The 13489-nt window shown below is 37.6% G+C and overlaps 1 pseudogene; it reads right to left on the bottom strand.

The window, feature by feature from the left end:
* LOC123918010 lies at positions 1-9831 on the bottom strand (annotated as a pseudogene).
* Positions 9832-13489: the final 3658 nt, after the last annotated feature.

The raw sequence follows: 13489 nt of genomic DNA, 5'->3' as shown, positions 1-13489 counted from the left end.
TCAGCAAAGGTCATTCATCCTTGGACAATGATAGGAAATTTTGTTCTAACAATAATTATTTGATGTTATGACAAATAACTAATAAAAGTTTCGTATCTAATAGGTTGGAGTAGTTCTTATCCTTGGTTAGTGTATAAATAATCCCAGTGTATTAAAAATGAGACCCTGGTTCTCAAACTCAGCCTAAAAAATGAAGAGCTGCTAAGACAAAGGTAGACCAAGATCCCCATCTACCTTGCCTTCTTGACATCTACGTAGCTGACGTCTTAAATGCAGAACCTGAAATGCAAAATTTCATAATAAGGTCAGTTGACGAATGAAGATGGAGTAAAATAAGCAATAGTTAAGTGCTCCTATGCAAGACCAAGAAAGCACTTATCGTGGACCAGTTAATAACGCGCACTATAACAGTCATATGCCAATCTAACAGTGTGCTTGGATGTGTTGGAATCACACTCCAAAGCACATTAGCCAAAGACACTGTATCTTGTAAAATATGGATGAACATGATTTTGACTTCTTAAACTTGAGACAGAAACATTATGTCCCAAGGGCTACACTATAAAAGTTTTGAAGCATACCTCAGCATCATGATTAAATAATGGGAACGATTATCGCTAGAGTTTTTATTTTATTTTAGAAAACAACAAATGAATGATAAGTACCTCTTCTTGAAGCAAAGTAGGAAGATTTTCAATTGAAACCAGTCCATGAATTTCCTTCAAAAGCTTCTCATCTGTGATACCGTCCCATGTTGTAGACGGTAAGGACAATAGAAGCACTGTTAAGGTGTCTCCACACCATCTGTTAAGATGGTGTGTATCCGCTGCAAGAATGTGACAAAAACGAGACCACATGTTTGAAAAGTCCGGTACTCCGCACCTGTTTCAATATCTCTTCCTGCATAACAAATCAATTAATACGCAAGACTATTAAAAGTAAAATGAACTAACTAACAGCAGTTGATTTGCATGTTTTGATTCATGTTTAGATCTTCGAGAATCAAAAGCTACTAGGACGGACTAGCTTCTCTTTGAATCAATTGATCTCCGTCCAACCGTGTAACCAAACATGCTTAACAATGCTAGAGAGAATTATTGAGATGAAATGTATTAAACCTTGAGAAAAGCTTGTGTTTTCTCCTCTTCACTTAAGCTTGGACCACCATCCTTTTGCCTCCTGATCTCCGCAACCCATTTGATAAATTCTTCAAAGTTAGATGGTAGTGATGTGACTATAACTGAAAGAACCTTACACATGTCTTTCACATCATCTGATTTTAATAGAGAAGGAACATCGTTGATTAGGAATTTTGCAATACTTTTCCAACTTTCGTGTTTACAACTCTGCAAGATCAGCAAAAGTAGGTGACGCATCCAAACCCACACCAATATCAATGTCATTTACAGGAGTTCAGGTTCCCTCCATTTAGCTTATTCTCCATTTAACCCATTAATTGCACGGATGTGTGAAATGTGTAATAAAAACAATCTAAGGGCTGAAATCAAAACTAAAAAAATACAGTATTTGTATAATAAAAAAATTCCTGTAATTCCCTTTCAGCGATGCAGAACTCCATCTTCCTTTAATCTCTGCCGCCATCCGCCGCAGCACCGCAGCACCAGAAATCGCACTTTATCTTTCTCCGCCGTTCCATCTCGACGCGTCATCTTCCACGGCGTTTTTCCATTCTCGATCTCTTCTCCTTCTCGCACTGCAACTCATTCTTCTCTTTGATTCATTCTGTAATTTGAGTCATTGCTAAGTTTCATAATACTAATTGAATTTTGTTAAGGTAGTTGGCTTGTACTTGGTGGTTTGATTCAACTGTTTTTTTCAAATTTATTTTAATTTTGTTGTGGTTTTCCATCATAGGGGCGGCACTGAGATGGACCAAAAGGGACGGCATCCGATGGCAGCGGAGGTGAGAAGAAGAGGGAGTTCTGTATATGCATTTTTATTTTTATCAAACAAACACTAATTTGTCAGCCATTAGATTTTCTTTTTGACACATGTCACACATCCATACAATTAATAGGCTAAATGGAAAATACACTAAATGGAGGGAACCTGAACTCCATTTACAGTATGCTTTGCTAAGCGTCAAATTCTGACTCACTATTTAAACTATAAAGGAATGAAAAATACCAGAGTATAAAGCATGTTAGGTTCCCTGTGAGGCCTTGATATAAGCATGAACCTGAAGAGGATAAAGTCAGATTGCATATATATATATATATATATATATATATAGGGGTTTGCTAATTTAGACCCACCAAAAAACATGAAGGTCTAAATTAGCAAGGTGCACCTTTTCACTTTGGACAAAAAACCCTTGACATTTAGTTATTTACACTAGAAAATTGAGGGTTAGTTAGGTAAAATTTTATTAAATATTGTGCACCCATTTGCTAATTTATACCCATTTTTATAAAACAATTTATGTTTTATTTTTATAAAACAATTTACACCCTCTTCTGGCTCATAGTTCGTCCCAACGTTGTCAAAGTTCATGTCACAGACGCAACCCTCACACAATTCAACTACACAAACAGCAACAACAACCTTAACTACAATCTCTCTTTAAACATCACAATTGGTAACCCAAACAAAAAACTAGGAATTTACTACGATTACATCGAAGCTAGAGCATTATACCATGATGTTAGAGTTGACTCTGTTTTGCTTGACCCTTTTTATCAAGGACATAAAAGTACTAACTTGTTGAATCCTTCCTTTAAGGGTCAGAAAGTGATTGTTCTTGGTGCTGATCAGAGTTTGGATTTGAGTAAAGTGAAGGATGCATGTGTTTATGAGATTGTTGTGAAGATGTTGTTTGTGAATTTTAAGCAAGGATAAAACATGTTTTGCTGTTTTTTTATAAAACTCCAAAATTGCCCTTTACTTTAAACTTATTTGAAATATTGGAAGAAGGGTATTTTTAGTCATAAAAGAAAAGGTGCACCTTGCTAATTTAGTCATAAAAGAAAATATACAAACTTTACACTAAAAAGATGGTCAGACATAAAATTTGCTCATCACTTAAATTGGCCAGGTCCTTTCATAGATATTTAAATTCTTCTGCAAAAATAATTCATTGTATTCACTAGCTGGACAGATGAGTGATCACACTAGAATGACAGGATATGCAATGATTGTATATGAGGAGATATTGATGTGACACGAACCCTGGGAGGAAGATGAAGAAAATTGATAAAGGTGGTTCAGGCGAAGACCTTTGGAAACATCGATGAGAAAGGTTAACAACATGTTCTTAGTCATTTGAAGAGGTGTAGAGGAGGTTAAAAAGGGCGTTGTAAGATATTATTAAAGGGGACCTTATGGACAACAATATTACATAAAATTTGGCTTTTGATCGAGTGTAATGGCGTCAAATGATCCATATTGTTAGGGTTCTAAATTATGTTTAATAGGCCTGTTGTGTTGTGTACTTGTGTTTTGGTTTGAGTTTGATTTTATCTGTTTGCTTTTGTTATTTGAGTTGGACCTACGTCTGGTCAGTCATTTGCTAAGTAGGGTGTTAGTTTAATATAAATGTGAGTACTCTCCTTAGGATAGAGTATGATTTGAGTATTGCATTTGTGAAACGGTTTTTACCCTTGAAAGAAGGTTCTCCTGGGGCAACAAGATTTGCAGTTATTGATCTCAACTTACAATAACATTCTAACAGTGGGACTAATCATACATACTACAAGGTCAATAAAATTAGCATAAACAATAAACTTTACCCTCTGGATTTTCCAGTGAATTCATTAATATAACTCATGCCTTCCCAAAGATGCGTAAGTGGGACCCAATAGGGAGGATACTTGAAACGTGCAACATCCAAAACAAGCACCATGTCCTTTCCAGCATGATAGCCTCCAATAGGAGAATAGTGACCAGCTCCCGTCTGTCATGAAAATAAATTCAACTGAACATTTTCACCAATTTCGCCATAATGAAATACATGCACCAATATTGTCTTTTAAAAAAAGTACATAGGAAGAAATGGATTCAATGATGGAGAATTATATGATATGAACTAATTAGCATGTGTTTCCTATAGGTATAACATAATGATCTGTAGAAAATAATAAGTAAATATTGTTGTTTTTTTATTCCTCAGCTCAAGGCTGGTTTAAATAGGAAGAGTACAAACATAAAAGGAAATAATAGATAAGCTTAGAATCTCCTAAAAATAACAAACTAGGAAACTAAATATTTTTCAACACCCCCCCTCAAGTTGGTGCATAGATATCTATCATGCCCAACTTGCCGATCAAATGCTCAAAGGTGGGTCTTGCTAAGCTTTTGGTCAAGATATCTGCAGTTTGCTGACTCGAAGTTACAAAAGGTAGACATATGATTCCGGCATCTAACTTCTCTTTTATGAAATGTCGATCGATCTCAATATGCTTGGTTCTGTCATGTTGAACTGGGTTATGAGCTATGCTAATAGCGGCTTTACTGTCAGAGTATAATTTCAATGGAAGCTCAATTTTCATCTTAAGCTCTTCTAGGACTCTGTGGATCCATAATCCTTCACAAATACCTTGAGCCATAGCTCTAAACTCAGCTTCTGCACTACTTCTTGCTACAACTCCTTGTTTCTTGCTCCTCCATGTCACAAGATTACCCCAAACATAGGTACAATATCCGGAGGTTGATCTTCTGTCAGTGACTGAACCTGCCCAATCAGCATCGGTAAAGATAGACACATTTCTTTCATTAGTCTTCTTAAAAAATAATCCCTTTCCGGGATTTGCTTTCAAATATCGCAGTATCCTATAGACTGCCTCAAGATGTTCCTCAAAAGGAGAATGCATAAACTGACTTACTACACTAACCGAGAAAGCAATGTCAGGTCTAGTGTGTGACAAATAAATCAGTTTCCCAACCAATCTCTGGTACCTTCCAGTATCAACAGGAACACTACCTTCTTCCCAAAGTTTTGCATTAGGATCCATGGGAGTATCTGCTGGTCGACATCCACTCATTCCTGTTTCTTTCAATAAATCTAGAATGTATTTTTGCTGGGAAACTACAATACCATCTTTTGATCGAGCAACCTCCATACCAAGAAAATATCTCATGGATCCCAAGTCCTTGATTTCAAAGTCTAATGCTAATTTCTCCTTTACTCTTGCCATTTCAACTATATCATCTCCAGTAAGGACGATATCATCAACATAAACAATTAGGACAGCAATTTTTCCATCTTGGGAGAACTTTGTGAACAAGGTGTGGTCAGCTTGTCCTTGAATGTATCCTTGTTTCTTCATGGAATAAGTGAACTTTTCAAACCAAGCTCTAGGAGACTGCTTTAATCCATACAAAGACTTATTTAGCTTGCATACATTTGATCCAAACTTGTCTTCAAAGCCAGGAGGAATGTCCATATATACTTCTTCTTCTAAATCACCATTGAGAAAAGCATTCTTAACATCCAACTGATGTAGGAGCCAATCTAAGTTAGCAGCAAGAGACAAGAGAATTCTGACAGTGTTCAATTTTGCAACAGGAGCAAAAGTCTCTGAGTAGTCTATACCATAGGTTTGAGTAAAACCCTTAGCCACCAATCGAGCCTTGTACCTTTCGATTGACCCATCTGAATTATACTTCACAGTAAACACCCATTTGCATCCAACCGTCTTCTTGCCATCCGGTAGTGTCATAACACTCCAGGTTTTGTTCTTTTCAAGAGCTTTCATCTCCTCAAGTACAGCTTCCCTCCACTTTGGAACTTCTAGAGCAACCTGTACATTTTTTGGAATCTCTACACTAGACAATTTTGAGGTAAAGGCAGAAAAAGATGAAGACAAATTTGAATATGATATAAAATTGGACAATGGATATTTAGTGCAAGATCTAACAGGTTTTCTAACAGCCACAGGATCATCGATATCAGGATACAAAATACGACTCTCAGAAACAGAGATAGACTTACCTTTTCTTTTTTTAGGAAGTTGATCATCCCCCAGTTCAGATTCATGACAGTGTTGAGATGTGGACTCATCACTTTCTTTGTGATTCTTTCTCACAAAAACCTTTCCTTTCCAAGTCTTGTTTCCTGCTTCAAACCTATTATCTTTATATGACTCATTATTTTGTGGCATTTCAATTAGATCATCATTATCATTGTTTTCAAGATTCTCATTGTTTTCTTCATGAGAAAATGTAGGCTCGGATTCACCAAGCTCACTACTCATAACAGGAGTAGGATTAGATAAAAAATCATGGCCATTTTTCGTTGGTGCAGAAGTATAAGTCTTAGAACTTTGTGATACCGGCAAAGATAAATTATTAAAAAAACTCATGTCCTCAGTTTGAAACGAGTTAAAAAAACTCATGTCCTCAATTTGAGACGAATCTTCATTTAAATTTCCCCCCTGAAGATGCGTGTCAAAAAAAGGTTTGTTTTCAAAGAATGTAACATCCATGGTGACAAACATTTTCTGGTTTTTTGGATCAAAACATTTATATCCCTTCTGGGTTGGAGAATACCCAACAAAAACACATTTTATAGCACGCGGTTCGAGTTTGCTAATATTCTTATGTTCATGAACAAATGCAGTGCAACCAAAGATTTTTAAGGTCAAATCGTTTGAAACACGATCATTAGGAAAACATTCTTTGAAAATATGAATTGGAGTTTTAAAATTAAGAACTTTGGAGGGCACTCTGTTAATTAAGTATGCAGCAGTTCAAACTGCTTCACCCCACAAATAATTTGGTACTTTACTTGCGAAAAGTAAAGCTCTAGCCACCTCCAACAAGTGCCTATTTTTTCTTTCTGCAACTCCATTTTGTTGGGGAGTGTTAGGACATGAACTTTGATGCACAATTCCATTTTCACGAAAAAAATCACTCAACATTGTGTTAAAATATTCTTTGCCGTTATCACTTCTAAATACTTGAATATTTGTTTGAAATTGATTTTGCACCATTTTAACAAAATCTTTTACGGCCTGACAAACGTCAGATTTCCCTTTTAACAAGTACACCCAACTAACTCTTGAGTGATCATCTATAAATGTGATAAACCATTTTTTATGAGAAAGTGTACTCGTTCGGTTAGGGCCCCAAACATCACTGTGAATAACAGAAAAAGGTTTTGATGGTTTGTAGGGCTGTAATGGAAAATGAGAACGATGATGTTTTGCAAATTCACATGCTTCACATTTAAACAAAGATAAATCCTTATTACGAAATAACTCAGGAAATAAGTGTTTTAAATAAGGAAAACTAGGATGACCTAATCGTGAATGCCATAACATAACATCATCATTATTATTATTCAAAACTAAAAAAGATTCAAAGCATGAACTTATTGGTTTGGAAGGTAGTTGTGATTCAGGTTCAATGTCGAAGTAGTAGAGTCCTCCACTCTCCTTAGCACTACCAATCATCTTCCCCGAGTTCAAATCCTGAAAAACACAATGAGTACGGAAAAAATTAGTTTGACAATTTCTATCTTGGGCTAATTTACTGACAGACATGAGACTACAAGATAGATTTGGGACATGAAGAACATCTTTAAGGGTTAGACTTGGAGACAACACAACCGAACCTTTGCCCGCAATGGCTGAAAAGGATCCATCCGCAATTTTTATTTTATGGTTACCTGCACATGGACTATAAGAAGAAAACAGAGTAGAATCACCAGTCATGTGATCACTTGCACCCGAATCTACTATCCAAGCACGACTAGGACTGACACTAAAAAGGGCAGAAGTACCTTTGGGGGCAACAGAGCCAGAAAGAGTGTTAGATTCAAGAATTTTGTACAGTCTGTCTAGTTGTTCCATCGTGAATGAAAGCTGAATTGAAGAAGACTGATGCTCTTGATCAGAATTACTGGCTTGGAATGTATGACACTCACCTCCACCTTTGTTCTTCTGATTTGAAGGTCGCGGAAGACCATGTAATTTCCAACATTGAAAAATAGTATGTCCCAAACGATGACAATATTTGCATTCACGACGGTATTTGAAAGTGGATGATCGTCGTCGAGAATAAAAAAACGTCATAATTAATAATCTTAGCCAAGGAGTACCGGAAGCAGCAAAGAAAAGTAACGCCGGTGAACAGTACTCGTGAACAGTAATCACGTGAACAGTACATATGAACAGTGCCTCCGATGAACAGTATTTTAAATGAACAGTGCGCGCGAACAGTACCGCGTGTGAACAGTGCCACACACAAAATCAGTCGTCGTGGTCAGATTGTAAACACGACGGCGGCTAGGGTTTTGCGGAAGCGAGACCCCCAAAATCGGGAGCTCTCGATACCATGTAGAAAATAATAAGTAAATACTGTTGTTTTTTTATTCCTCAGCTCAAGGCTGGTTTAAATAGGAAGAGTACAAACATAAAAGGAAATAATAGATAAGCTTAGAATCTCCTAGAAATAACAAACTAGGATTAGGAAACTAAATATTTTCCAACATGATCAAACCTAGAAAGTTATTGCATTTCCTATGATGTCAAAGTTAGAAAAACCACAACAAAACAAAAAAAAAAGGTTACAAAACCCAAACCACATACTTACTTGTTTGAGAGCTTTTCTGTGGTATGATGAGATTACATGACAATCATCAGACGTTGAACATTTCATGACATATTTACGAAAATCATCGATACTACTATGGCTTGCATGGAAGGCTTCAACATTCGCTCCAGTGCAATGAGCCAAAGATACAAGTTTCGCAAATGAGATGCCTCCAGTTTTGATCTTGTCCAGAGGTCCGCAATAGTCCAACATATACTCATCAAACCATCTCCAAGGTCCTGTGTATAAATCACCCAAATGTAAATAAATTTCACAACAGAAGCACAGAAAAATTGTAATTAAAAATTTACAATGAGTGAGTTTTAAAAGACTGCAACATAAAAAGGACATTTTGCTGCAGAACAGATATTGTACTAAGCTATCTCCAAGAAACAACAAATTTTGAGCATACCTTTCCATTTTCTGCCAGGATCAATGGCAAGAGCATTGAGAACCATGGACAAGCTCGCTAGGCCGCAAAAGCCAAGCTCGGATTGTGTTTGGAAACATGAAACCAGCCTGGGAAAGCCTTCCATGTTTCCGTTTTGAATGGCTTCATGAAAAAGTTGCTGAAATCGAAAATATCAAATTAGTCAGAAAGTGTTTCATTGGTGTTCTAACTATGCTATGCAATGCAATGCAATGCATATGAAATTGGTCCTCCTATAACAATACTAATACAGGGCTAATAAGTTCTAAGGAAACGAAGTAAAGACGGTGGCTATTATTATCTACTGACCTTGCCTTGAGAGGAACCAAAATCAACAACAAGTGGAGGAAGAATGCGTCTATACAACCCCGCCATTGCCATTGTTAGGGAAGATCCGGTGACAATCAAGTTCACACCTGGTATTTGATGAATATGAACTTGCCGATAATACTAAATACTAATGAATATGTGGAGAGTATAGAGGAATAATTTGGTAATAAAATGGTGCTTGTTATTCCCATTCAACCTCCAGGGTTTATATAGATGAATTGATTACAATCAAAAGCCCCGTTTTTTTTTTTTTTTGGAAGCAATAATGAATAGAAAGAGACAGCGGAGAGAAGCGGTTATTAGAACCCCGATCTGCCGTCTTTGGAACCGGAGGAAGAGACAGCGGAGAGAAACGGTCGTTTTCAGCGTTTGAAAAGCAAACGTGATTTTGTGGTGTGGGAAGATGTTTGGCAATTAATTAAGAACGTGATCCTCCAATCCAAAATCAATTCTAGATGAAGATGCCATTTGTAATCAGTTCTATGCTCCTCGTTTGCTAATTTTCCTAATTTACCCATTTTCTTTGCTACAGTAGCTCTCTCGACGAATCCACAAGCTTGCTCTTCTCTTTCTCTCCCACGAGCTCTCCCTCTCCCTCATGAGCTCCTCCTCTTGCTCTTTCTCAAGAATTGCAACTTATGAGACTATTCATGGTTGACTTGCTACTTATAGCTCTCTCTATTCTCATGGATCAAAGCCCAATTGGCTAAGCCCAATAACCACTTACACGCCCCAAGGCCCAATCAACACAACTTCTCGCTCATTAACTTACGTTCTCGCTAAACGATTATTTGCCGCTTAATAATTTAATTATAAATCACGCCCTCGCGTAATAAAATAATTAAATAACGAATACTAAATTTTGGGTCGTTACAACTCTACCCCCCTTAAAAGATTTTCGCCCTCGAAAATTACCCGACTAAAACACAACTCCGGATAAACTCCCTCATCCGACTTTCTAATTCCCAACTTGCATTCTAACCAACGGGTTTTCTAGTCATAATACCTTAACCGATACGGTCTCTTACACAATAGTGGTATCAGAGCAGGTCGGTTCATGTGAGCCATTAGAATTTTCTTTCTCTTGTATGAAGCATGTGTTGGGTACACTGTTAATACATTCTAACGTCGAGTTGTGATTCGTTCAGGAATCATGGCTGCTGCTAGGACCAACGCTCAGATTGCACAAGCTTTGACTGCTTTGACTACATTGGTGGTAAGGGATAATGACCCGGGAAGGGATAGTGAGAAAAGATTGGAAAGGTTTATGTCGCATAAACCAACTCTGTTTACCGGAGGCTATAACCCGGAGGGAGCTATCAAGTGGTTAGATGAGGTTGAGATCATCTTTGAAGCAATGAGTTGTTCTGAGGAGAACAAGACTACTTTGGGAACTTACGCCCTTAGAGAGGAGGCAATTGTTTGGTGGAGGAATGTGAGACTCAAGATAGGAGTGGACGGTGTTGCTATCGTTTGGGAAACTTTCAAGAGGGAATTTTTAAGGAAGTACTTTCCGGCTGATGTGAAGAATAAGAAAGTGATCGAGTTCATGGAGCTCAAGCAAGGAAATTTATCGGTCGCCGAGTATACGGCTAAGTTTGAAGCTTTGTGTGTGTTTAGTCCACACTACAACACGGTGGAAGCCGAAGAGGATAAGTGTGTCAAGTTCGAGAGTGGACTTCGTCCGGATATCAAGCTTTTGATTGGATTTTCTGAAATCAGGGATTTTCCGACCCTTATGACCAAGGCAAGGATTTGTGATGAAGATAGCAAAGCCAAGACCAACTACTATAAGGTTCTGAATGATAGGAAAGGAAAAGGTTTGGATCGCGGTAAGCCGTATGAGAACAAGGGCAATGGAAGTGGAAAGAAGAAGCAAGGAAGTGGAAGTTGTTACAAATGTGGAGAGCGGGGTCATATGTCATATGATTGCCCGAGGAGAAGCGACAAGTGTTTCAGTTGTGGTCAGTTTGGGCACAAGGCCGATGCTTGTCGGGTGAAAGTGTTTTGTTTCAATTGTGGCGAGGAAGGTCACAAGAGTCCGGTATGCAAGAAACCGAAGATGCCGCGTTGAGGGTTCGTTCTCTGTTTTATCTCTTAGGAAATTTCGAGGGCGAAATTCTTTTAAGGGGGGTAGAGTTGTAACGACCCGATTTTTAGTAAATCGATATTTTATATATTTGCTTATATTTTGGGTTAGTGTTAAATATTTATTTACGCGACCTATTATTATTTATCGCGAACATAAGTTTGTGAGCGAAACCTTTGCCATGTTAGTGGGCTTGGGCGTGTGATAGAGCTTAGTGGGCTTAGGCAATTGGGCTTGAACCAAGAGAATTAGAGAGTGGTATAAGTACCAAGTCAAACCAAGGAATAGTCTCATAACTTGTTTTTCATGAGAAGTTGAAGGTTGTGAGTTTAGAAGCAAGAACCCTAGGAGAGCTAGAAGAACTCGAGCAAGGAGAAGAGTTAGAGGTCAAGAATCATCATTCAATCTAAGGTGAGAGTGGTTAAGCATAAGCTTGGGTGATCCAAGAGAGGGGAGGTGTCTAGCCTCCATTCCTGAACTCTCTCATCCAATTTCTTTGGGTTTTGGGTGGAGTTTCTTTATCATAAACATGTCTTTTCATCTTAGTATGCTTAATGAACATCTAGGAGGGAATATGTATATGTTTGGTGATGGTTTTGCATGTTTATGCAACTTTGCTTATTTTGCAAGAAATTGACATGATTTTGTATGTGTGATGTGTTTTGGTGTTTTTGAATGTTAATACATGTATATATGTATGGTATATACATGATTGATCACTTGTTATGCATTTATAACATGTCTAGATGGATTTTTGAGTGGATTCAAGGTTAAACCGCCTTATTGAAACTCAAGAACAGATATTTTTCTGGTGTAGTTCGCTAAGCGACCAGGAGTTCGCTGTAGCGAACAGGTTCGCTGAAGCTCGCCAAAGCTCGCCATGAGCAGGTGACTTACTGGTGTGGTTCGCCAAGTCTCGCTAAGCCCTCGCTTAGCGAAGGCCTCTGTGACAGCAATTTTTGCTGATGTTTGTAAAGTGTGTGTATCCATGTATTTGGTTTCGTTTTGGTTTGGAATTATTATATGTTTAATAATTGTGTTGTGTAATGGCATTTATATAAAATGTCAAAGAAGTATATGTATGTTTGTATATCGGGTTGTCCGATAAAGAAGAATATCAGTTTGTCTGATAAAGAAGTTTAATGGATTATGTTATCCATGTAGTGAGCAGTAGCTTCGTGCTAAGTGATTATCATATGTTTGGTAAATGCATGGCATTCATAAACTCATGCATTATTTAGGGATATCAGATTCGTCTGATAAAGAAGGATATTGGACTTGTCCAATAAAGAAGGATATCAATGGTAAGTTCCTTGATAAAGAAGATGGTACCACATGCATTAGTCGTGTCTAGGTTGGCATGACATTGAATGTTTGGCATTAGTCGCATTTGAGTAAATGTGCAATTATGTGTTATGTGTTATGTGAGTTCTTTGTGTTGTCCGAAACGACGCGAAACTATCTGGTTGTGTATTTGTGAGTATGTGTTATTTGGTGTATTGCTTATTGAGGCATGTGTGTGAGTTAGTAATACGTGATAGGTTGAATATAGGTGCGTTTCTATATTCGTATGTATGTGATTATGTTTACTAACTCTCTACCTATTTGTTATGTGCTGGACCTTTGGGGGTTCAGGTATTCAGGTCGAGGTTTTCGATCGAGCTTTAGCTGTAGATCGTTTTGGTGTGGAGCACTTTTGGTGAGGAGCTAGTGTAGGCTACCTTTGTATAGTTTTGTTAAGTTTAGTTGGGTTGTGATGTATATTAGCGCTCTGGTATTTTGTAACATCGAGTCGGGGATCGTTTGTATTCCGTCGTATATCGATGCGAACATCTTAACTTATGTTTTATGTAGATGAATTATCTTTTGAACTATTTTGTTCATTGCTTTGAAAATCCTTTATGTTATGTTTTCCGCTGCGACGTTTCGTGTCCTGTGCACGATCGTGTTGAAAATGTTTTCCGTAGCGCTCCGGCTACTTATCTTTAAAAAGTTTTTTTAAGATCACGTTTTTAAGGGTAGTCAGTTCGGGGTGTTACAATAGTGGATGACTATACTTTCAAAAAAAATATAATAAATAAATAAAT

The sequence above is a fragment of the Trifolium pratense genome, linkage group LG3, assembly GCF_020283565.1.
Source record: "Trifolium pratense cultivar HEN17-A07 linkage group LG3, ARS_RC_1.1, whole genome shotgun sequence".
NCBI lineage: Eukaryota > Viridiplantae > Streptophyta > Magnoliopsida > Fabales > Fabaceae > Trifolium > Trifolium pratense.
The sequence above is the reverse complement of the archived record's forward strand: the minus strand, read 5'-3'. Positions and strand labels throughout refer to the sequence as shown.